A 26315-nucleotide genomic window follows, 5' to 3' on the forward strand; every position below is an offset into this window, starting at 1 on the left:
ATGAAAATGGCTGAGGCTGCTTTCCACTCCGTAATGAGACATGCGTGTGGATCATTGTTGAAAAGTGGTAAGAAGTAGGTTGTTCTTAATATTTTACATAAATTTACGGAAAATATGGGTTTTAAAATTTCTCGAGGGACTGTGTTTGATACAGTTGAGATACCAATACACATTGGATGCATAGCGGAATCGGTAGCGTATATAATGTTCAGACTGATACCCTAGTGCAGTTCATCGATCGCTGGTTCACGTCACCTTGGTCATTTTTTTTTCGTTCAGTTTTGAAATAGCTACCTCTCGTAATTGTAAAGTTCATCATAACTTTTTGTGAATAATGGACGACTTCACGTTCTCAATTACATATTGCAAGAGAAAATCCTGTTTTAATTTCAAATATATATTCTTAGCTAGCGATGTTTTATGAAATATTGTTAATAAAGGTTGCTTAAATTAAAATAACGTAAGAATTTAATTTTTAGGACAAAAATGAAAGGCCAAATACTCTGTATTGGGACGATGTCCGTTGTTTTATACTACACATGTAGTCTCACACGAACCAAAGCGATAAATTCGTAGAAACATGAAAACCCATCCTTTTCAAAGCATCGTGCACACCACACAAAAGCTGCATTTTTACATTGGCCACTGTCCATTACAAAATGAACCCAACAGAACCGATCTGGTGCCAAGTTAAGGGATTTCACCCGGGAAATAACAAGACTGTTAAGTCGCCATACGTACTGGAACTAGCATACGAAGCTTTTTCACATGTCGCTGTCGAACGCTGGAGGGATATAGAAACGGGCGTCATAAAAGAAGAGGAGAAAAAGCGGCGGCTGGGTGGCTTCGTGGATTCTGTTTTTGATCGACTCGTTATCAACGTAGCAGATGACAGTTCCAGAACTGAAAGGTATTTCTCGGATTACGACATGGAATAATCTAAGAGATTGCCAGACGACTGGCCTTCATTGGCCTCATAATTCAACAATACGGCGAAATCCCTGAAATACGATTTTGCATGACATATAGCTTACTCAGTAAAATTACCCTGTGTTTAAGTTAGGAATTTTCGTCACTCTTGTTTGTAGGTAGAATACTACGTTAGCTGAGAAGAGAGCATTTTGTGCTTGCCGGAGGTCACCTAAAGAGCGTGCGGCTGTGCTGGAGTTTTGCTGAATATTGTTTCATTCCCTTTAAGGATGAAATGACGTTCGAAGCTGTATTGTTTCTCAGCTGGTCTCTTTTTACGTCTGAACTGCAACTGCTCTCATCGTTGCAGGTTAGTTGGACCAGCTAGCTGACCTGTGCTCTTCAAGTTAAAAGCCTCGGTAGAGCTGTTGTCCCGCGTTATCGTCCAGTGTATGTGGGTGTAACTCAGCTTAGAGCGTATCCTTATGATCTTACTTGATTGTACTGGACACAGCTTGGCTTCCACTCCACGTGAAACGGAATCCAACGAGATTCAAATAAACAAGGAAGAATACATGGTGTAACGTTTACATCAGGTTTATTTAATCATATTGGGGTTGAAGATCTTTTTCCGCGTTTGCTTTAACAATACGTATATTTTTTGGATAAGGTCCGCCTTTAGCAAGACACAGTTTTGTTTTTTAACCCAAACATGTTTCACTGTAGTTGCAGCATCTTCAGTGGGCTTTTATTTCTCATCTGTTGAAGATAAAGAATTTCCTTTACTGTTTGTATACATTGAACTATTAGTTTTTAAATCGTAATGACAGGTATTTGAAAAACACATTAATTATGAATTCATAGCTTTTTACCACATGCTGTGGTTTTTTTGATGTTTTGTGTTTCTACAGCAACTGTTTTGTTCCACAGTTTGTCATCTGCAACTACTATCACCTTAAAATAGATAAATTGTTTAAGCAAAAATTACGATTTGAAATTGTTATTTCTATGCTTGAAATTAATTAATTTTATGTGTGTTTGTGTGTGTGTCTACTAATATAATGTTTCACATACGTTTTCTTTTTCCTCATCTCCATCACTGTCAAACACTATGTCTTGAGTTGCCACAGTCACTGCCATCGTTCACTGTTTGCCAGCTGTAAAAACAAGCATGGCGGACAGTGGAACAGTTGAAGGTGTTAAAACAAGATGGTTGACAGTGGAACAGTTGAAGGTGTTCCTGGCGGTTGTTCTGAATCTTTCAGACGTGTCAGTAATTTGTTTTTGTATGTGTATGTGTGTGTGTGTGTGTGTGTGTGTGTGTGTGTGTGTGTGTGTGTGGTGTGAGAAGGGAGAGAGGGAGAGAGAGAGAGAGAGAGAGAGAGAGAGAATGTGACAGTAGGTTTTAAGATTTGTGTGTGTGTGTGTGTGTGTGTGTGTGTGTGTGTGTGCTGTGTGAGGAGGGAGAGGGAGGGGGAGAGAGAGAGAGAGAGAGAGAGGGACAGTATGATTTATGATTTGCTAAATGCGGACCCTATCCAAAAACATTAGTATCAGGTTTTCTCCTTATAATGAACTGGATATATAGTAGTGGTGCACGGTATCCTCTGCCAGACACCGTACGGTGGCTTGTGAAGTTTCTATGTAAATGTAGATGCAGAATGGCCTGACCCTCGTTTTTCCACGGTGTTCTATGGCTTGCTTCTGTTACTCTATCCGAAGCTTTTTCGTAATCTCTGAACCCAATGTGGGTATCAGGCTCTATTCTTATCGTTTTTCAACCAACTGACTTGCAACAGGACCACTCTCATCTTCTTATGTTTTACAATTTTCGTTTGTTACTTTACCGTACTTGGAGATAGCCACAAAAAATTCTTGTTGGGTACATTTAAAAACCCTCGAAAGCCATGCTTGATCCTAACTGATCTAAGGTGCCATTTCCCCTTCCAAACGCATTCTTCTTTTTCTTGTGCCTATGTTCCGGATTGAAGTTACGTCTGTATACTTATGAGCAGATTTGGCTTAGATAATGTAAGGGGTGGTCGGATGCCATTCCTGTTGCCAGCCTGTCACTCCCCGGGACGCAATATGTGTACCCCGACTGTCTGTGTGTAGTATTATCCGTCTGAGAGTGAGCGGAAGTTTTCTAAATGTTTGCGCATCGTTTAACTTGGCGTTAATTGTTGTCTACCAGCCCGTTATTCACCTTGCAGGATGTGGGAAACCACATGCAGGCTGGCAAACGCACTTCACCTCGTCATTAACGAGGCTGGCGAATTTGATGCGGTGACGGCGGACCTCCCCATCCTAGAGGTGGCGTTGTAACACACAGAACTGTGCTGGCGCGTACCCTCGTGGGTAACCTGATATAACACTGACCAACAGCTGATAATTGTCATCCGGCTAGAGTGATGGTAGTCGGTCGATGCAGATTTGTCCAACGTGAAGTAACAGAAGAGCACGAGATTTTTAGGCTGCATCTCAATGAATCACTTGCATCCAACGTCATCAATGTTTGTTGTATAAATCTGAAACTCTGTTGCCCCCAACAGTTTTTACCGTCTTTGGCTGCCTCTAGTAGCATGGAAGCTAATTTTTACTGTCTTAATATGCGTCCTATCATCCTGTCCCTCATTATTGTCGAATAACGCACTAGAACTCGGAATTCATCGCAGATTCAGGGCCTTTCTTTCTTTTTAAACAATGGTTAACTTCTGTCTTGAGTAAACAGCTCTGACCAAAGTTAAACGATATGTGGACAACACTGACCAGGGTCTAACTCTGATAACATCCCTGAGGACATATGACATCCGGAGGCACGTTCCTATATCACCGTAAAAATAGAGACTTGCGTATGCCAGAAACTTATAAAAGCATTATGGGTCCAACCAAAAGTATAAGAGATGACTCACAACAGCCCAACAGCCTGTGGGTATAAGAATACAGCAATTTGTTAATATTACATGTACTAACTAAGCGCTTATAACATTATTTCGACCTGATGATGACCCGCGATCGAAACTAGTCATAGACTGAAAAAATAAGTGTTATATAGCAGGTTTTGTCTCTTTAAAGGTGTCATTGCTAGATAATTTCGGACCTCTGAAGTACGGCTGACAGAAATATTGCCGCGTGGGATCAGCCGAGCGGTCTAGGGCGCTGCAGTCATGGACTGTGCGGTTGGTCCCGGGGGAGGCTCGAGTCCCCCCCTCGGGCATGGGTGTGTGTGTGTGTGTCCTTAGGATAATTTCGGTTAACTAGTGTGTAAGCTTAGGGACTGATGACCTTAGCAGTTAAATCCCATAAGATTTCACACATATTGTACAGAAGTATTTTCACACACTTGTAGGCGTCGTGAACATAAAACGGTAGCCATGAACGAAAAACAACCAGAATCGCAAAGCGCATGTTGTCGTACAGCATGTTGCCTTAAGTATTGCGCTCCTATAGCACCTCCGCTTTTAACTTTTTTTAATTTCTGGCACATGTTATTGTTGTTTTCCAACTCAGTAATTGCTAGATTTATTTACTTAAATGTGTTTATGCAAGTGTGGGTCAGCCAGCTGCATGGTTTTTAATTTCACTCCTTGTAGGCATTGTTAGTCTTTGCACTGACCAAACGCTAGGAGATTCTAAGATTTGTTAATTTAATGAAGGCTCTCTATTTGCACCATTCAGGAAGCAATATTTAACATCAGTTTTGTCTGCTTATTTCTCTTGCACCCCCTGCGCACCTTCGCTATGCGGCAGTGTAGTAATTCTTATATGGTGTTAGTTTGCGGAGGATAACTCTATTATGGATGGTAAATCTTATAGTTTATTTCGATAAAGAACTTTCAGCTCTGTTATTGTAGTGCTACAGTTTCTTATTATTGTAATTAATCTAAGTGCTATGAATCGACCTAGTAAAGTTTTATGATCGTAAGTTATTTTGTTTCTTAGAAGGTGTTTTTACAATACAAATGTAATAAATCGAACTTAGTGTGTTCTGTTAAAATAAAGAGAATGTTCACAACACGAATGGTGTTCAGTCGCCTTTATACACCGTCCTTCCTACTACAGACAGCCTGATGCCGGTATTTCATATCATTCTGTTAGCGAGCGTATTAGTAATAGTAGTAGTAGTAGTAGTAGTAGCTTTATTCATCGTAGATCCCTTTTTACAAAGATATAGGATATGTCGAAGTATTTACACATTTAGAACAAATTAAAATAAGCTAATTCATATACACATACATTTCCAGTTAGAGAAAATCATTAGATAATCCTGGTATACAATACCTCTTTTTTTTACAAATAACTTATTAAATAATGTAATGCCACACTGTTCACTCATACCTCACTATCAGTCACTGCACACACTATACACACATTGTTTCGTAACACTTCACTCACTACACACACAAACACACACACTGGTGATCTCTGGACCATTTTCTGTACCCCACCTTCCCATTTGCTATCCTGAAAAAATCCTGAAATACTGAGTCAGCATTCATCTCTAATGAGTGAGACGTTGAGCTCAGAAAGAGGAAGAGGTGTTAGTATTGTGCAATGCATAGCTTGTGGGTACGTTTTTCTAGAAAAGGAAAAAAGAAGGAAAAAAGTTTGTGTGAAGGTGTTACATGGAATGCTAGATGTTTTATAATCATTATTATTATTTATTTGAATTACATTTTTTTACCAAATCCTTATTCTGTTTTATTTAGGTAATAATTCAATGTATAAAATGTATTGAATAACAGGTACCTTTTAGCTGCATTTTTAAATAAGGACATTTTTGCAATTTCTTTTATCTCTTTTGGCAATTTATTGTACAGTTTTATTCCTTGGTAGAAAATGCTGTTTTGAGTTTTATGTTTATGTTATCTTGGCAAATGTAAGTTGAGTCTAGCTTTTGTTCCATGGTCATGGACAGAACTGTTTGTGCAGTAATCATCAATGTTATTTTTGATGTGTACAACTGACTGGTAAATGTATTCACACAGAGCAATTAAAATCAGCGTTTTGAACAGATCTTTACAGTGAGCTCGACTACCATTTTTGGTTATGATTCTTATGATTCTTTCCCGCAGTTTGAAAATTGTTTTCATATTTTGTCCATTTGTTCCCCCAAAAAAGAACGCCAAAGCTAAGAATTGAGAGTACATATGAATAGTATGTAACTAAAAGACACTGCATGTTACACACTGACGATAGGATTGTAAGGGTGCAACATGCTGGTGATATTCTGTTTGCAAGTACCTTTGTATGTTCACACCACCTCAACTGAGAATCAATATTTATTCCTAGAAATTTTGCATTTATTACACAGTCTATAGAGGTGCCATCTACATTTAATTTGACATTGTAATTTTACCTCTTCAAACTGAAATTTTTAACCTTTGTGAATTCTACGATGGCTAACTCCGTATTTTTGCCACTTCGGAAACCAAACTGTGATTCGCTTAAAGGATTGTATTTATTCAGGTAATTCATCAACCTGGCCTTCATAATTGCTTTTATTATTATTGACAGAAGGGAAATGGGCCAGTAATTTTCTATGTCTTCTGCATTACCTTTCTTAAGAAAAGGTACAACTCTTTCCTGTTTTAACTGCTCTGGAAATGTCCTTGATGTGATCTTCATCAGTGTTCTGCCTAGAGGCAGGTTTTCGCATGGTAGTTCTCCAAGCTGTCCGGTCTTCTGCCATCATCTTCCGGTCTGCATAATTTCCTCTTCCCTTTATGTCGTCTATCATCTTGTATCTCCTTCTTCCTCTCAGTCTTCTCCCACAAACCAATCCTTCCAAAGCATCTACTAGCAAGCACTCCCTTCTCAATGAATGTCCCAACCAGTTCTTTTTCCTTTCTCTTAAAACCTTCATCAGACATCTTCTCTCACCAACCCTTTCCAATACTCTTTCACTACTCACTCTTTCCTTGCAGCTTTTTCTCTCCATTCTCCTCCACATCCACATCTCAAATGCTTCTAACCTTTTTTCATCCTCTCGTCTCATCGTCCATGTTTCTGCCCCATATAGAGCAACACTCCAGATAAAACATTTGCCAAGCCTTTTCCTTAGTCCTTTATCTAATTTGCCACATAAGAGTCTCCTCTTTCTGTTGAATGCCTCCTTCGCTATGGCAATTCGAGTTTTCACGTCCTGTTGACATATCAAGTATTCAGTTATTGTGCTTCCGAGATATTTAAATTCACTTACTTGGCTTGATGTGAAGGATTCATTTATTATCCTTGTTAAGGGGCCTAGTATAACCTCTATGCATTGTTTCATTTCACACATTGCTACTTCATCTTAGCCTATTGATATATTATTTTTTAGTTTTTGAACAGTTTTATTGACTTCATTCTCTGTGGTTGGAAGTAACATCATTCTATTTAGTGCAACATTATTTACAGGTTTTATATTATTTGTTTTGGGGAATTTTTACTGTAACTTCTCTGCAATACTTGAAAAACGCTCATTTACATAGTTTGCTAAGTGTTGTGGATCATTTATTACCTTATCCCCCTCCCTTAGCAGTATGTTATTCTGGGTTTGTTTGCTTCTCCCTGTTTCCTTTTTTATAACAACCCAGACTGATTTGCTTTTTTTCTCTGCATTATATATTATTTTGTCATTAAATGACTTTCTTGCAGCAATCAGCACCTTCCTATACATCTTTTTGTATCATTGCGATTCTTTTTCATGGGACTGAGATATTTAAGTGTTTGGGAGGAATTCTTAATACCTCCTGTTATCCATCTGTTTTTCGTGAGATGTTGATACAGACATGCATACTTTCGGAAATGCCTTTTCATAGTTCAATTTAAATAAAGTGGAGAATTTAGAGAATTTCATATTCACATTGGTTTCTTTATACACTATATCCCAGATTTCTTTTGCTAGTCTGGGACGTCTGGGTTATGGGACAAGCACGCCCTCATCACCCTGGTAGCAAGAACGTGGCTATTATTTTATCTTTCCTGTTTAAAAATATTCTGTTTGGAAATTTGGCTTCCAGGTGCCTTCCGTTCGAGAATCGTCGTCGCAGTGGTCTGTTTGCGGGAGGAACAACTAAAGTATGAGAGTCGCTTCCGTGCATTAACCGAAGAATGAAGACGTTCCCGAACTATCGGATCGGCTTCTCGTGTCTGTGGGGGCGCTGGTACAGATGAAGACGGAGCGAATAGGACAGTTGAGCGTCGCCCTTGAATACTGTGCCGCTTCCCTCTCTGAGTTTCAGCAAACTCTTAAATTCTTAAAAACCAGATTTCCATCACGTGAATGCAGGTGAAATATCCGCATTGGTTGAGGCAAGTTGAAGATTTAGCGACGGTGGCCACTGATCTTCGCCTGAGACCTGAGACTGACCGGCTTTACAACAGGGTGGTCAAGTCCCAGATTGATTTGAATGGCTTAGAGTGGGAAAGTGTTCAGGGATTAGTGAGTCCGAAGTGACCGAACTTCAGGAACTCTCCCCGTCACTTAGAACTGATGATATAGAGAAAGCTCCGGATTTGCTAAATTGCCCAGTCCTTTTCTGAGTGTGTTGTGTGGCATAGAATGCCTCGCTGTTGACACGTAGCGGGCGTTAGTTTTTTGTGATTCTCCTTTAAACGAGAGGAGTAAGACAAGGTTTTCAAGACGTCATTAGAAACCGTTTTCCAGCTGATCTGTCCTTTGTGTCTGCGGTCTTTTGCCGAAATGATCGGCGAGGTTTTAGACAGATAGGGGTCCTTAAAAGAATTGTGTCCGCATGTTCTGAGGGAGCATTTGTCCGTTAGGGTAAAGAGAGACCTAGCCAATGATTATTTCTTCTCGTTTCAGAAGGGGGTGAGGATCTAGTTCACCACATTCTTGAAGTACATACGGCAACCGTGGCTTTTGACCTACAGCTGCCTATGAGATTGTTAACACTATATTGCAAGGTATTAAACCGGAGGATCGTTCCAGGGTTCTGTTTGCTGAGAGACCTGTGACCTATCACGACTTCGATAGTCTGGTTCACTCTTGTGGAGGGGGGTTAAACAAGCCAACCAAAGAAATGTCTGCGAGAGGACGTCAAGCTTTTGCCAACCCTACTCCAGGCGCATTTTCCGTTAATAAGGTGCCAGCCATTACAGATCGTTGCTAGCTTTTTGATAGGCAGGGGCATTTTGCCCACCATCGTGAGTCCAGCGGCAAGGAACGTCCTAACAGCTGATGCCAGAACAGGGCCCCACTTGTTCCAGTTCAGATTACCCAAGTCAGTGTAATAAGTTTAAAGCGGAGACCAACAAATCTCTCCCATTCGTTTGCCCCTCTGTTAATCTCGAGCCATTGTATGCTGTGTTAGATTCCTGTAGTAGTTTTTCGCTGATGACTCGTCGGTGGTGTTCCAGATATTGCCACACTTTTAAGATCCCAGATTTAAAGCCCTTAGACATTTCTTGTAAGACCGTTAATGGTCAGGCTATTCCTCTCAATAGCCGAGTACGCATTTCTTGTCAGATTGGCGAGTTTTCTTGCCCCCCCCCCCCCCCCATGAACCATGGACCTTGCCGTTGGTGGGGAGGCTTGCATGCCTCAGCGATACAGATAGCCGTACCGTAGGTGCAACCACAACGGAGGGGTATCTGTTGAGAGGCCAGACAAACGTGTGGTTCCTGAAGAGGGGCAGCAGCCTTTTCAGTAGTTGCAAGGGCAACAGTCTGGATGATTGACTGATCTGGCCTTGTAACAATAACCAAAACGGCCTTGCTGTGCTGATACTGCGAACGGCTGAAAGCAAGGGGAAACTACAGCCGTAATTTTTCCCGAGGGCATGCAGCTTTACGAGAGCTGTATCAAACCAGTCTCAGGACTGAAGACCACAACAACAACAACATAGAAGTTTTGGTGGCGAAGGGTCTCAGTACCGATCTTCTACTGGGATGCAATTTTGTTAGTCGAAATTGGCCCGTATTAGATTCCTCGTGCTGTCTATTTTATTTTGGATTTCGCCCCGAAGTGAAGTTCCGTTTGTGGCGACATTCTAATGGGGTGACCCAGTGTAATAATCATACTTTTAGTGTGGTCTTCGATGTAGCGCACCTGCCTCCCAGTCATGTTCAAAGCTTGGTAGACCCTTGCATAGTTTTCGTGATACTGACAGATCCGGTTTTACCAACAGTAGAGATTACCGTATTTTGTTGTCTGATCAGATTTCGGTCAGACAGTCACTCTATCGGTTGTCCCCACCTAAAATACAGGTGCTGCACGAGTTCGTTAACAAAATGCTCGTGGAGGGGATTATGCGCCGTCCACCTCGCCATATACCTCGCCAGTATTTTTGGTCGCGAAGTAGAATGGAGAGGGATTCCGACCGGTTATGGACTATCGTGCTGTTAATCAGAAAGTCATCTTGTAGTCCTTCCCCTTCCCAATTTGCACGGCTGTTTTCTTTGGATTTCTGGTACTCCTTATTTTTCGGTTTTTGATTTGAATCAGGCCTACTACCAAATTCCTTGTGCCGCACAGTCCAAAACGGCCGCAGGTTTTTGTACCGATTGGAACCTGTAAGATTTTAACCAGATACCTTTTGGCCTGTCTACCGGTGCAGCGGTTCTTCCCAGGATGCTTTATTCCTTGCTTGGTGACCTGAAGTTCAAATGTGTCTTTAACTATCTGGATGCATTCATCATTTACAGCCCCACCTTTGACGATCATTTGGGGCCTCTACGTCTTGTTATTGGGCGTCTGAGACCATAATACAATCAAATCACCTAAGGTTGCCTTAGCCCTGCGAGAGATAGCCTTTTTGGACATTTAGTTTCAGCGGAAGGGGTTAGGATTGACCCGTCAAGGACGAAGGTGTTTATGGTTTCCTCTCTCCCAAAACCAATAAGGACGGGGGGGTGCTTTTTATTGGGATGAGCAATTTTTTTTTCGGAAATTCGTCCCCAAATTGGCAGAACTGGTTGCTTCCTTTGCCCTCTTGCGGAAGAAGGATGAACCCTTCATCTGGACTGGCACACAACAAGACACCTTTGATTGCCTCGAAAACGCATTGAGTAATACTCTGGTTCTGGCTCCGATCTGTCAAAGGCATTTGACTGTGTAAATCACAATATCCTTTTAAGCAAATTAGAATATTATAGTGTGACAGGAAATGCTGCAAAATGCTTATATCTCTGGCAGGAAACAAAGGGTGTTATTAGCAAAGAGACGTGTAGCAAGCTATCAGGCATCATCCAACTGGGAACTAATTACATGTGGGGTCCCACAAAGTTCCATTTTGGGGCCCTTACTTTTTCTTGTGTATATCAATGACCTTTCATCAGTAACATTACCAGATGCCAAGTTCATTTTGTTTGCCGATGATACAAACATTGCAATAAATAGCAAAACAAGTGTACTCTTAGAAAGATCAGCTAATAAAATATTTGTGGACATTAATCACTGGTTCCTAGCCAATTCTTTGTCACTTAACTTTGAAAAAACACACTACATGCAGTTCAGAACTTGTAAGGGGTGTCCCACGAGTATATGTCTAACATACGATGACAAGAAAAGAAGTAGACAGTGTTAAATTCTTGGGATTACAGCTAGAGAATAAATTCAACTGGGAGGAGCACACCACAGAACTGCTGAAGCGTCTTAACAAATTTCTGTTTGCAATTCGAATTTTGTCAGACGTAGGGGATATAAAAATGAAAAAGCTGGCATACTATGCTTACTTTCATTCCATAATGTCATATGGGATTATTTTTTGGGGTAATTCATCAAGCCAAGCTAAAGTTTTCCGGGCACAAAAACGTGCAGTAAGAGTTATATGGGGTGTGAACTCGAGAACATCCTGCAGAAGCCTCTTTTAGGGAACTAGGGATACTAACTACTGCTTCCCAATATATTTATTCGTTAATGAAATTTGTCATTAAAAATACATCACTTTTTCAAACCAACAGCTCAATTCATGGAATCAATACTAGAAATAAGAATAATCTTCACAAGGATTTAAAGTCACTTAGTCTTGTACAAAAAGGTGTGCATTATTCAGGAACACACATTTTCAATAACTTGCCAGCAGCCATAAAATGCTTAACAACGAATAAAATTCAGTTTAAGAGAAGCCTAAAGGATTTATTGGTGGCCAACTCCTACTCCATTGATGTGTGTGTGTGTAAGTACAATCTAACTTCTGCACCATTTCAGTGTAGTAATGTGTTCATTGTAAATAAGTATTACAGTAGTTGTATTACATGTTTATCACCTTATAAATAAATAAATAAACTTTTTAATTTTAAATTCAGTGCATTAGTATTTGTAAAATGACTCTTTCATATAGGGTTCATTAAAAAATGACGACCATTTCACTTGGGACCTGTGGAATGGTATTTGTAAATGGTTGTAAATATTTGTCACGTATTGTTGTTTTTCTGACATGTTCCACGTCCTGGAGGACCTCTTCACTACGGATCAATAGGAATGAAAGTAAATCTAATCTAATCTAATCTAATGGTTCAGACCAATGCCTCCAACACTGGCGTTGCTACTGTGCTTCTTCAGCAACAACATGGGGAGCAGAGGCCCTTAGCCTATGCCTCTAGGTGCCTGTCTCCCACCGAAGAGAAATACGCCGCTAAAGGGGTAGGAGCGCTAGTAGTTCTCTTTATGTTGGAGAAATTCAACTCTTACTTTTAACAAGAGTTCACCTTGGAAGTGGACCATCAGGCACTTTGTCGAGTTTTAGCCCGTGCCCGTAAACAGGTCGTATAGCGCTATGGGCAGTGGGTACTTCCGCCTATCGGTTCAATGTGCGCCATATCAGGGGCTCTGATAAAGTTGTTGCCTATACCTTGAGCCGTAGGGGGATGAGGAGGGGGATCCTCTCGTAAGCGAGAATGATGCGGGAGAGGTTTGTGTGAGCGCTCTACCTACTGGCATCCCCGTGCTGTTCAGCGACCTCTTACAGCAAAAGCAGGGTGATCGCAAACTAGGCGCCATTAGGAACCAGTTGAAGTCCGGGCAAGCTCTTCTCATTGATGAGTTGCAGAAGTACATACTGTGCGTCACGGGTCCATGGGATGATGAGGTTAGGATTTGCCTATTCACTGTTGTTGTTCTGGCTGTATTTAAATATTTTCACCGCTCGGTGCCCGGGAAGCATTTGGGAGCGTACAGGACCACCTATAAAATACGTGAGTCTATCACCTGGCCCTCCGTGTTTAGGAATGTTAGGGAGATGATTAACCAATACCAACAGTGGCAGATGGTAAAGCCCAATTCGGACGGGATAGGGGACTAGCTCCAAACCACCTGCGCAGAGGTGCCTATGAAGCGTCTTTTTATCGATTATGTCGGTCCCCTTCCCAGCACTCAAGGTGGATATCGTCACATATTTGTCGCCATTGGTGGTTTTACAGAGTTCAGCTGGCTGTTGCCCAGTAGTGGCATTAGGGCAGGTCAGAGCATTAAACATTTAGGTAGGATTTTCTCTTGGTTCAGGCCTTCTAGAGTCATTGATGCCGACAACAACCCATACTTCATTTCTAAAGAATTTCGGAACTTTTGCTTCCGTTCTGGGGCTAGGCATGTCACCACCACCTTGTATTTCCCTGAGTCTTCATTTGTGGAGCACGTCAATTGCAACCTGAAATCTTTCACTCTGACGCTCAAACCATTTGGCACCTTACCTTAACCTTGTTGAGGCTGGCTCGTACCACCGCCAGGCACGAAACAACCAAACCTCTCCTGCATCTCTTATGTTGACTTATCCCCTCAGTTCCCCATTATCACTCATTTGGCCCATTCAAGACTTCGAACTCAGATAATCAAAGGTAAGTGGCGCAGGGCCAAGGCCAACATCCAAAGCGCCCTTAGGAGGGAAGCGCTTCTGGGGAATGTGCAGTTTCGAGATGTGGTCTTCGTTAGGAACTCGAAGGCTAGTGGTACTTCAGGTAAAGCTTCTGGTAAACTGGCACCACGTTTTGTGGGTCTCTACAGGATGATGGAGGTTCCCACTCCCATTGTTTGGTTGGTTGATTTGAGGGTGAGGGGAGCAAACAGCGAGGTTATCACCCATCATATTAGGGAAAGATGGGGAAGGAAGTTGGCCGTGCCACTTCAAAGGAACCATTCCGGGATTGGCGTTGAGTGATTTGGGGAAATCACAGAATACCTGAATCAGGATGGCCGAAAGCAGTTTTGAACCGCCAACCTTCCGAATTCGAGTCAAGTGTGCTAATCATTGCGTCTCCTCACTCGGTCCCACTCCCGTCACGCTCCGGCTTATTGATGAGGAAAATGAGAGGCAGTGTGGGTTAAGTTTTTGCGGTCTCTTCCGTCCGCCCCCCCCCCCCCCACCTCCGCGTTTAGGTTTCGGCGGTGGGGAGGGGGGGGATGAACCCTTGTACGATAGACAGGTCGGGCCACGAGCCTTAGCAGAAGACTCTATCAGTGAGGACTTTAAAACACTGCTGCCCACCACCAATTCCTCTCCTGTGCCAACTTCTTCATCTCAGAGTAGCACTTGAAACTTATGTTCTCAGTTATTTGCCGGATGAATTCCGATCTCCGTCATCCTCTACAGGTTTTGCCCTCTAGAGCTCCATCTAGTACCATAGAAATCATTACCTGATGTCTTAACAGATGTTATATCATTTAATCACTTCTCCTTGTCACGGTTTCGCACATACTCCTTACGTCTCCGATTCCGTGCAGAACCTCCTCACTCCTCATTCGTCTGTAGCACCACATCCCAAATGCTTCGATTCTCTGCTGCTCCGTTTTCCCACAGTCTCTGTTTCACTACCATACAATGCTGTCCTCCAAACGTACATTCTCGGTCTTTCGTCCTCAGGTTAAGCGCCGTGTTTGATATTAGTAGACTTCTCTTGGCCTGGAATGCCCTTTCTGCCAGTGCTAGACTACCTTTGATGTCTTCCTTACTTTGTCCGTCATTGATTACTTTACTGTCTAGGTAGCAAACTTCCTTAATTTCATTTACTTCGTGATCATCAACCCTGATGTTAACTTTCTCGCTGTTCTCATTTCTGCTACTTCTCATTACTTTCGTCTTTCTTCACTCCTCTCAATCCATATTATGTACTCATTAGACTGTTCATTCCGTTCAACAGATCACGTAATTCTTCTTCACTTTCACTCAGAATAGCAATGTCATCAGCGAATCGTATTGCTGAGATCCTTTCACCCTGAATTTTAATTCCGCTCCTCAACCTTTCTTTTATTTCCGTCATTGCTTCTTCGATGTACAGACTGAATAGTAAAGGCGAAAGACTACACTTCTGTATTGCATCCACTTTAATCTGAACACTCCGTTCCTGGTCGTCCACTCTTGGCTCTTTCACATATTTGTATATTACCCGCCTCTCCCTATAGCTTACCCCTATTGTTCTCAGAATTTCGAACACTTTGTGTAACGTCAGAACCGCCTTTCTGGGGCCTTTAGCTTCCCTCAACCTAAACATTCGTCATCTAACACACCATAAATTTTCTTTTTCACTCTTCTGTATGTTATTCATGTCAGCAACTTGGTAGCATGAGCTGTTAAGCTGACTGCAATAACTCTACCACGTGTCAGCTCTTGCAGTGTGCGGCATTGTGTGGATGATATTTTTTCGAAGTCAGCTCTTGGAGTCTTCGGAATTGTGTGGATGATATTTTCCGGAGTCAGACGTTATATCGCCAGACTTACATTCTGTACACAAACGTGTCGTTTTGTTTCTACTTCTCCCAATCATTTTATAAATTCTGATGGAATGTTATCAATCATTTCTGCTTTATTTGTTCTACATCTACATCTACATTTATACTCCGCAAGCCACCCAACGGTGTGTGGCGGAGGGCACTTTACGTGCCACTGTCATTACCTCCCTTTCCTGTTCCAGTCGCGTATGGTTCGCGGGAAGAACGACTGTCTGAAAGCCTCCGTGCCCGCTCTAATCTCTCTAATTTTACATTCGTGATCTCCTCGGGAGGTATAAGTAGGGGGAAGCAATATATTCGATACCTCATCCAGAAACGCACCCTCTCGAAACCTGGACAGCAAGCTACACCGCGATGCCGAGCGCCTCTCTTGCAGAGTCTGCCACTTGAGTTTGTTAAACATCTCCGTAACGCTATCACGGTTACCAAATAACCCTGTGACGAAACGCGCCGCTCTTCTTTGGATCTTCTCTGTCTCCTCCGTCAAACCGATCTGGTACGGATCCCACACTGATGAGCAATACTCAAGTATAGGTCGAACGAGTGTTTTGTAAGCCACCTCCTTTGTTGATGGACTACATTTTCTAAGCACTCTCCCAATGAATCTCAACCTGGTACCCGCCTTACCAACAATTAATTTTATATGATCATTCCACTTCAAATCGTTCCGCACGCATACTCCCAGATATTTTACGGAAGTAACTGCTACCAGTGTTTGTTCCGCTATCATATAATCATACAATAAAGGATCCTTCTTTCTATTTATTCGCAATACATTACATTTGTCTATGTTAAGGGTCAGTTGCCACTCCCTGCGCCAAGTGCCTATCCGCTGCAGATCTTCCTGCATTTCGCTACAATTTTCTAATGCTGCAACTTCTCTGTATACTACAGCATCATCCGCGAAAAGCCGCATGGAACTTCCGACACTATCTACTAGGTCATTTATATATATTGTGAAAAGCAATGGTCCCACAACACTCCCCTGTGGCACGCCAGAGGTTACTTTAACGTCTGTAGACGTCTCTCCATTGATAACAACATGCTGTGTTCTGTTTGCTAGAAACTCTTCAATCCAGCCACACAGCTGGTCTGATATTCCGTAGGCTCGTACTTTGTTTATCAGGCGACAGTGCGGAACTGTATCGAACGCCTTCCGAAAGTCAAGAAAAATAGCATCTACCTGGGAGCCTGTATCTAATATTTTCTGGGTCTCATGAACAAATAAAGCGATTTGGGTCTCACACGATCGCTGTTTCCGGAATCCATGTTGATTCCTACATAGTAGATTTTTGGTTTCCAAAAACGACATGATACTCGAGCAAAAAACATGTTCTAAAATTCTACAAGAGATCGACGTCAGAGATATAGGTCTATAGTTTTGCGCATCTGCTCGACGACCCTTCTTGAAGACTGGGACTATCTGTGCTCTTTTCCAATCATTTGGAACCCTCCGTTCCTCTAGGGACTTGCGGTACACGGCTGTTAGAAGGGGGGCAAGTTCTTTCGCGTACTCTGTGTAGAATCGAATTGGTATCCCGCCGGGTCCAGTGGACTTTCCTCTATTGAGTGATTCCAGCTGCTTTTCTATTCCTTGGACACTTATTTCGATGTCAGCCATTTTTTCGTTTGTGCGAGGATTTAGAGAAGGAACTGCAGTGCGGTCTTCCTCTGTGAAACAGCTTTGGAAAAAGGTGTTTAGTATTTCAGCTTTACGCGTGTCATCCTCTGTTTCAATGCCATCATCATCCCGTAGTGTCTGGATATGCTGTTTCGAGCCACTTACTGATTTAACGTAAGACCAGAACTTCCTAGGACTTTCTGTCAAGTCGGTACATAGAATTTTACTTTCGAATTCACTGAACGCTTCAAGCATAGCCCTCCTTACGCTAACTTTGACATCGTTTAGCTTCTGTTTGTCTGAGAGGTTTTGGCTGCGATTAAACTTTGAGTGGAGCTCTCTTTGCTTTCGCAGTAGTTTCCTAACTTTGTTGTTGTACCACGGTGGGTTTTTCCCGTCCCTCACAGTTTACTCGGCACGTACCTGTCTAAAACGCATTTTACGATTGCCTTGAACTTTTTACATAAACACTCAACATTGTCAGTGTCGGAACAGAAATTTTCGTTTTGATCTGTTAGGTAGTCTGAAATCTGCCTTCTATTACTCTTGCTAAACAGATAAACCTTCCTCCTTTTTTTTATATTCCTATTAACTTCCATATTCAGGGATGCTGCAACGGCCTTGTGATCACTGATTCCCTGTTCTGCACTTACAGAGTCGAAAAGTTCGGGTCTGTTTGTTATCAGTAGGTCCAAGATGTTATCTCCACGAGTCGGTTCTCTGTTTAATTGCTCGAGGTAATTTTCGGATAGTGCACTCAGTATAATGTCACTCGATGCTCTGTCCCTACCACCCGTCCTAAACATCTGAGTGTCCCAGTCTATATCTGGTAAATTGAAATCTCCACCAAGGACTATAACATGCTGAGAAAATTTATGTGAAATGTATTCCAGATTTTCTCTCAGTTGTTCTGCCACTAATGCTGCTGAGTCGGGAGGTCGGTAAAAGGAGCCAATTATTAACCTAGTTCGGTTGTTGAGTGTAACCTCCACCCATAATAATTCACCCATGTTGTTCTTAAGTTATCCAAACCCCTTTCAAATTCTGATGTTAATATTGGATCATCTCCTCTAAATCTACTCCTGTTTCTTCCTCTATCACATTAGCGAAAATTTCCACTTCATAGAGGCCTTTAATGTACTCTTTCGGCCTATCAGTTCTCTCCTCTGCATTTAAAAGTGGAATTTCCGTTGCACTCGTAATGCTACCATCCTTGCTTTTAATTTCACCGAACGTTGGTTTGACTTTTGTATACGCTGAGTCAGTCCTTCGGGCGATCATTTCTTTTTCGATTTCTTCACATTTTCCATGCAGCTATATCGTCTTAGCTTCCTGGATTTCCTATTTATTTCATTCCTCAACGACTTGTATTTCTGTATTCCTGAATTTCCCTGACCATTTTTGTACTTCCTTCTTTCATCGATCAACTGAAGCATATATTTTGTTACCCATGTTTTCTTCAGATTTGTCTTCTTTATACCTATGTTGTTTTTTTTTCAGCTTCTGTGATTGCCATTTATGGAGATCTCCATTCCTCTTCAGTTGTACTGCCTACTGTGCTATTGATTATTGCTCTATCTACAAATTTAGATAACTTCAAGCGCATGTCGTCATTACTTAGCACTTCCGTATCCCAATTTTTTTCTGTTTTAATTCATCTTCACTAATCTCTTGAACTTCAGCCTACTATTCATCACTACTAGATTGTAATCTGAGTCTATATCTGCTCTGGCTACTCTTTACAATCCAGTACCTGATTTCGGAATCTCTGTCTGACCATGATGTAATCTAAATGTAATCTTCCGGTATCACCCGGCCTTTACCAAGTATACCACCTCGCCTTGTGATTCTTGAACAGACTGTTCGCTATTACAAGCTGAAATTTATCAGATGACTCAATTTGTCTTTCTCCTCTCTCATTCCTTGTCTGAAGCCATGTTCTCCTGCAACCTTTTCCTCTACTCCTTCTGTTATATCCTAGCCAGTAATGCCACCCGAGCTCGCTGCCAAAAGGTTGGCAGCATCAAAGTCCGGACGCCGTCCGCATAAGCAGCGCCAGCGAGACAGGAAATCGCCGCAAGTCTGCGCGCGCCACCGCTGGCCTCTGGTTTCTTAAGCGCTGGAGTCGCGAGCACTAGGACAGTTCTGTATTCGCCGCTCAGTTGTATACTCGCCACCGAATTGTGTACTTGCTAGTCAGTTGTGTGTTCATCGCAGCAGAGTTGTTGTTTGTCGTCAGCCGACGTTGACCTAGCCGCTCCGACTCGAACTAGTCAGATTTCTGTAGACACGGAGTTCACTACTGTGTTTCTGTATCTTCGTTAATAAAGATAAGTACCGACTTTTATTTAATCAGAGTGTTTGGGTTTTCATCTTTCTGTTCACTGTTCCAGCGGACCGGTCGGCCCGCTATTAAAAGTGTGGCGGTGACTTCGTAAGCCGTTTCTACAGCGAATTGTTTGTCGCTACGAACGCCGCCACAAAACCTTCCGCTACAAATGCATTCCAATCCTCCATGAATATTATATCTTCATCTGCCTTTACGTACTGCACTACCCGACCAAAATCCTTTTCTTCTTTCTCTGTCTCTTCATCTTCTTCTTGCGACGTCGGCATGTATACGTGGACTGTCTTTGTCGGTGTCGGTTTGCTGCCGATTCTGATAAGAACAACCCTGTCACTGAACTGTTCATAGTATATCACTCTCTGGCCTACGTTACTATTCATAAGGAATCCGATTCCCGTTATGCCATTTTCTGCTGCAGCTGATATTACCCTGTACTCATCTGACCAGAAATCCTTGTCTTCTTTCGATTTCACTTCACTTTCCCCTACTATACAGGGTGTTTCAAAATGAGTATACGGGATATAAGGCTTTGTAGCACATATTATATTCACCTTACAAGTATAAATAATACACCAAATGAAAGAGAAACACAAGGAGTTTTTCTTACAATTATTCAGTGTGGACACCGATCACACATCGATTCCATAAGCGAGATTTTCCGAAACCTTGATCAATGTGTCAGGAGTAACTTTTGCAATAACGCTGGTTCTAAAGTCGCATAGATTAGCTGGTATCGGGGGCACATACACATGATCGCGTCAGATCGTGTGTGAACGTGGAGGTCATGCGTAAAATGCTGTTCAACCGGCGCTTGCGCCCAATCCAACTGTAGGATACAACGTCGCTTAACCAGTCGCTTACTGAGTTACGCCAGTTAGGCGGCGCACCATCTTGCTCCCAAGTAAAGATGTGTTGTTCAGCTTCTTCCCATAGCACATCAAGATAATAAACATAAGTTACAATTGATTCGCCGAAAATGAAGGCCCATAAACTTTCCGCGGGGATATTTCATGGGGCTAAGCGTGAAAAACTCGCCCCCGTGCAACAGGTTTTTCAGTCACTCTTGTCATCCCATACTCTTCCCATTGCGCACAGGTATACAAACAAAACTGTTTGAATTGCTCTTTTATTTGGTGTATAATTTACAATTCTAAGTTGAACGTAATAAATGCTACAACGCCTTAAAAGCGGTATGTTCGTTTTGAAACACCCTATATTTAGATTAAGCCTTTGCATTTCCCTTTTCAGATTTTTTAGCTTCCCTGCCACTTTCAAGCTCCTGACTGTCTTACATGTGGCTGTAGTGCTATTAAAGAGGGCATGTTCTGTCTGCCAACTGAACGTGTTTGCTTGTGGTTTAGTGCTCCGCTCCGAGTGGCGGTAACTTGTTTCCCCCTGCCCACGCGGCGCGAGTTTGGTACAGTTTGTGTTTCGTAGTCGAACATCCTGCTCGGTAACTGTATTTGGAAGTGTGTTTTCATTTTTTCCGCCTTACAAGTTTAATTGATTTGACTCTGTCAACTCAATGAAAAATTTTTTACTTGTTTTTCTCGTTCGTGCAGCGGCGTTCGGTCTATAGCATACGCCTGGTCCACTTCCTGTACTGAATTCTGTATTTATGTGTTAGTTAGGCTACCATTTGTGTTTTATTTCCTAGTACTTGGGTAAAATCTGCCTGGCTGATAGAGCAGGCGCAGCTTCCGAAAGCGGAGCCAAGTCCGCGCTCGACCAATCGACCAGCCAAAAAAATGGTTCAAATGGCTCTGAGCACTATGGGACTTAAAATCCGAGGTCATCAGTCCCCTAGAACTTAGAACTACTTAAGCTTGACTAACCTAACGACATCACACTCATCCATTCCCGAGGCAGGATTCGAACCTGCGACCCTAGCAGTCGCGTGGTTCCCGACTGAAGCGCCTAGAACCGCTCGGCCACAGCGTATAACACTACTGTCCGCTACTGTTATACCATAACCTTAAAGTTGGAGTCGGGTCGTGAAATCAAACTATCTTATTAAAGCAATTAGCCGCGCGGGATTAGCCGAGCGCTCTAAAGCGGCTGGTCCTGGCGGAGGTTCGAGTCCTCCCTCGGGCATGGGTATGTGTGTTTGTCCTTAGGTTAAGTAGTGTGTAAGCTTAGGGACTGATGACCTTACAGTTCAGTCCCATAAGATTTCATACACATTTGAACATTTTGATTAAAGCAATTATGGTATAAAGCAACAGAGCAGTGTTACCCTCTGAGAGGAATTTTGTTATGTTGACCGTGTTGTACCTAACGGAGGTGCCTTATCGGAAGTGAAAGTCAGAATTACGTAAATATTCAAACAGTTCAAAAATGGCTCTGAGCACATGGGACTTAATTTCTGGGGTCATCAGTCCCCTATAACTTAGAACTACTTAAACTTAACCAACCTAAGGACATCACACGCATCAAAGCCCGAGGCAGGATTCGAACCTGCGACCGTAGCGGTCACGCGGTTCCAGACTGTAGCGCCTAGAACCGCAAGGCCACACCGGCCGGCTATTCAAACAGTAATAAACAATATTTAACCTATCCACACTGTTCAAAGAATAAAGAAAACGTTCGCCAGCCTAATTAGGCAAGAGAATGATTGACATTCTTGTTCAAGAATATAGGTATGAGTAACTTTAACAAACACACCCTATACTTTGCCACACGCGAGTGCAATGAACTCTGGCACCTGGATACGTTAAGGTTGGAGTTAACAGATCAGAACAAACTATTTGCATAAATATAACAGATAACAAAACACACTATTACCTTGAGGACTTAGTCAAACTGAATGGTCTCAATAACGCTACTATTAATATTCACTGTAGAATCGTAACTTGGGCATAGGCTCAGTATTACTTTTGAAACAAATTCCTGTCTGGCATGAAATATGGATACGGTTCACAACAAATTTAGTTACTGCACATAAATTAACTCTGTCACTACCAAACACTAACAAATTTCTTCTGACTGTCTTTTGGATAAAGAAGTTACTGTTTTCATTGATAGTTGACTTTCTATTAATCGTTATGTAGCATGAGCACAATTGACAAACTGTGGATCCTGTTACGACATTAATATACACTTTTAATACACAAGAGGAAACCAATATTGTACAGAATTTGATTTGAATAGCAAGAGTAATTGAAACTTTCTATAATTAAGCATTTTTGTGCATTTAAACTACTTTCAATGGAGGGGGGGGGGAGGGCTTAATCTTGACCACTGTAGCAGAGCAAACTAAACACACTTTCATTACATCAGTGAAACAGTTACTTAGCAAGCATGAACATATAACTCTCAACAGTCACAGTTCTGGACTTTTACTGCATTCAAACACAAAATTGAGATATTTTTACGATCCTTTCAACAAACAATATTAATTTTGGCACACTCTATTGCGATATTAATTTTAATATGCTTTCAATAAAGGACACTCGGTAATCACCTTAGTTCAAACGGAGAGGAACCTGAGAGGTGTTATGATAAGGAAAAAATCAAGGTAGGTACATAAATTCATTTATAAATTATCTTATATTTGAGTACACTATAACATCCTATGAGCTGATCCTTCACTGTACATTACTGTAGCGTTCCATTACACTGATTGCGCAATGTGGTGGCAATTGCATGTTGGTAGGTGGATTTGCAGGTAGAATTGCTGGACATTTCTTGGTGGCGATGATAGATGCCAATTCCAGAATAGTTCAAGCTATTTATCCATCCATCCGAGGCATTGCAAAGCGTCAGGAAAAGCCTCTCTCGGAACCAGCACAATACACAACTTTTACCTGAGCAGTTGATAGTTTAGCAGCTCATCCCCGACTGACTCTTTGTTCCACCTTCTCTACCTAGGCCAACCACAAATTGCGCGCTACACAATTCCGCTCTCGAGGGGAACCACAACACCTTTTACATACAAAATAACTAAGAACCCTAAGTGAGGGTCAGCAGTTTACATAACAGCAAACAAACATTTTAAATAAAACAGAACATTTGCATATATTGGTAGTTCTACACAAAATTCTTTAAATAAAATTATTTAATTTTAAAGGTAACCGCCGCGCGGGATTAACCGAGCGGTCTGGGGCGCTGCAGTCATGGACTGTGCGGCTGGTCCCGGAGGAGTTTCGAGTCCTCCCTCGGGCATGGGTGTGTGTTTGTCCTTAGGATAATTTAGGTTAAGTAGTGTGTAAGCTTAGGGACTGATGACCTTAGCAGTTAAGCCCCATAAGATTTCACACTTTTTTTTAAGATAACCAAAGAGATTATATGAGGAAGACAAAACATATAATTTGCTCATATTGTACATATTACAAGGATTACACTCCCTACACTCTAAAATACATCAAAGTTTTTAACAGAAAAGAATGAACACTCTCATGGTATCGATTCAGTCCAACAATATTTACAGAAACTCAACGATATAACACTAAACAAACAAAAGGCGAAATAAATCAGTACAGCATTAGAGCTATGTTGTTACAAACTGCCGGCTAAACGACCAGCCATTACGCCTTTCCAAGACATGGCTGTACAGCTAGTCCAAGTATTTATTTGTGCCTTAATCACTGCGCGCCTAATGAAGGTCTCATTTCAATTTTTTTATTTCAAGTGCATGTCAATTCTTGAGGCGTTAATCGCCCAATTTCCCAACTGAGTAACTGCTAGACGTATTCAGTTAAATTTGTCTATGCATGCGTGGATCGACCAACTGAATGGTTTTTAATCGTCGTCCTTGTGTGCATTGTTTTTGAACTGGCCAAATGCCAGGAGAATTAAGGTGTGCTAATTTTATGAAAGATCTCACTGACTATTTGTATCATTCAGAACGCAATATTAAGCATCAGTTTTGTCTGGCTATTTCTCTTGCATGCCTTGCGCTCCTCCGCTACCCGAGGGTACAGTAATTTTATTATATCGTACTCCTTTGTGGAGTATATTTTTCTTTTCAACTGTAAAACTCGAAGTATCTTTTGAGAAAGAATTTGTAGCTCTGTTGTTGTACAGCTACAGTTCTCATTATTGTATTTAATCTGTCTGCTATTATTCAATCTGGTACAGTTTTATGATTGTAAATTATTGTTTCTTTGTAGGCAATAACGCTGGAGATGTTTTTCCAACAGACATTTGATAAATCTAACTTAGTTTGTTCTGTTAAAATAAAGAGAAAGTTCACAACACCAGTGTCTCCCTTTGGCACTGTCCTTCCTACTGCAGACAGCCTGACATAGGTATTGCCTAGCATACATCATATCTATCGATCTGTTCGGATAATTCTTTTGTGGTGCGTTTTTGAGACATTAGACGTAACAGATTTGTAACCAGATGTTTAAAGCTGTTTTCTATATGGGAGCTCGATTTTTTTGATGAATGGGGAGTGGGGAGTGAAGTCGGTTACTGGTCTACCATGATTCGTGGAAATACACTGTTCGCCCTTCCAGTGGCAGTATGAAAAGCCAGATAGCTCCACGACCTCCAACATGGAGTGGCCCATTAGCCAGGCAACCGCAATCTACCTGCGACCATGTGCCCTGAAAACACGCTTCCATTCTGCACTCGACTGAACGCCAGACCCAGTGGCACGTTCCATCACACGCCGAACCGGCGCATCCACCGATGCAATAGAGAATGTCCAACCCCACAACAGAAACTACCTCTTACTAATTTCTTCATGCTTGTATGAGTGTGCATGAAGTAAGAGCTAGAGACAACGATTATTCGCTGATGCATAATTCTGCACAGCAGTTAGCTTCGGAAACTATCCAGATGTTAATTTACTTCAACACTATTTATCTGCATGTACGATACGATACTACAGGGCCTGCGTTATTCTGACTTGTGACGCAAAGTTCCTTCAGACATGCATGAATGTCCGAAAGAAGCTTGCATCCTAATTCGGACTAACACAGGTAGTATAACATCGTGTTTATCCGCCGACACCGGGCAAGTGGGTTTCAAGTAAAATATCTCATCTGTATGGGAATATACATAATGGATTTAAGAGTAAGGTTGTAGACGCATGGTTGACAACATATGGAAGTTTAGGCCTGGCTTTGAGTCGTATGCGGACAGACAAATAGTAAGGCGACCATTCGCGATACTTGTGCCGGCACACATTTTTATTATCGTCATTCCATTCTACAGCTGATGGTTGCCCATATTCTAAATTGCGATTACACTTAATGTGTACCATTTATTTGGTCTGCGTCTGTTTAGTGTGCAAGTGTAAATCCGGAAATCTTATTCACAGAAGGTGATTCAGTGCCGCACGTGTCGCACTGCGAGAGCAGGTTTTCGCGCGCAAGAACCGCGCGATGTCGCGCTTGTGCTCTTTGCGGCTGTGGAGCGCTCTGGCCAGAGTGCCGCGTTGTATGATTAATAGCCGAGGCGCTGGTGCGGTGTGTACGGCGAGAAAGAGAACAAAGGCCGCGTAGCACCGCGGTGAAGCGCGCCAGCTGCGACCGTTAAACTGTTTCTGAAGAAACCATTATTCAGCAGCCAGAAAGCGTACTACAACCGCAGGACAAGAGCGCCGTTGCCTCTGGTGCAGCTGCTGGTGTCAACTGCGGAGGCGACATTGCTTTAAAAACGAGACGTTTGAGAAACTGGAGAGTATTTTTCATCTAAGGGCGACAACAGACGTTTTTGTCACTTGCATGTAAATGTAAGTTACACAGTCTGAAAACTATAGTACGTTGGAAGCGTGTATATACACAATCTGATCAAGATATCCGGAAACACCTATGTAATGC

The sequence above is a fragment of the Schistocerca serialis genome, chromosome 2, assembly GCF_023864345.2.
Source record: "Schistocerca serialis cubense isolate TAMUIC-IGC-003099 chromosome 2, iqSchSeri2.2, whole genome shotgun sequence".
Classification (NCBI taxonomy): domain Eukaryota; kingdom Metazoa; phylum Arthropoda; class Insecta; order Orthoptera; family Acrididae; genus Schistocerca; species Schistocerca serialis.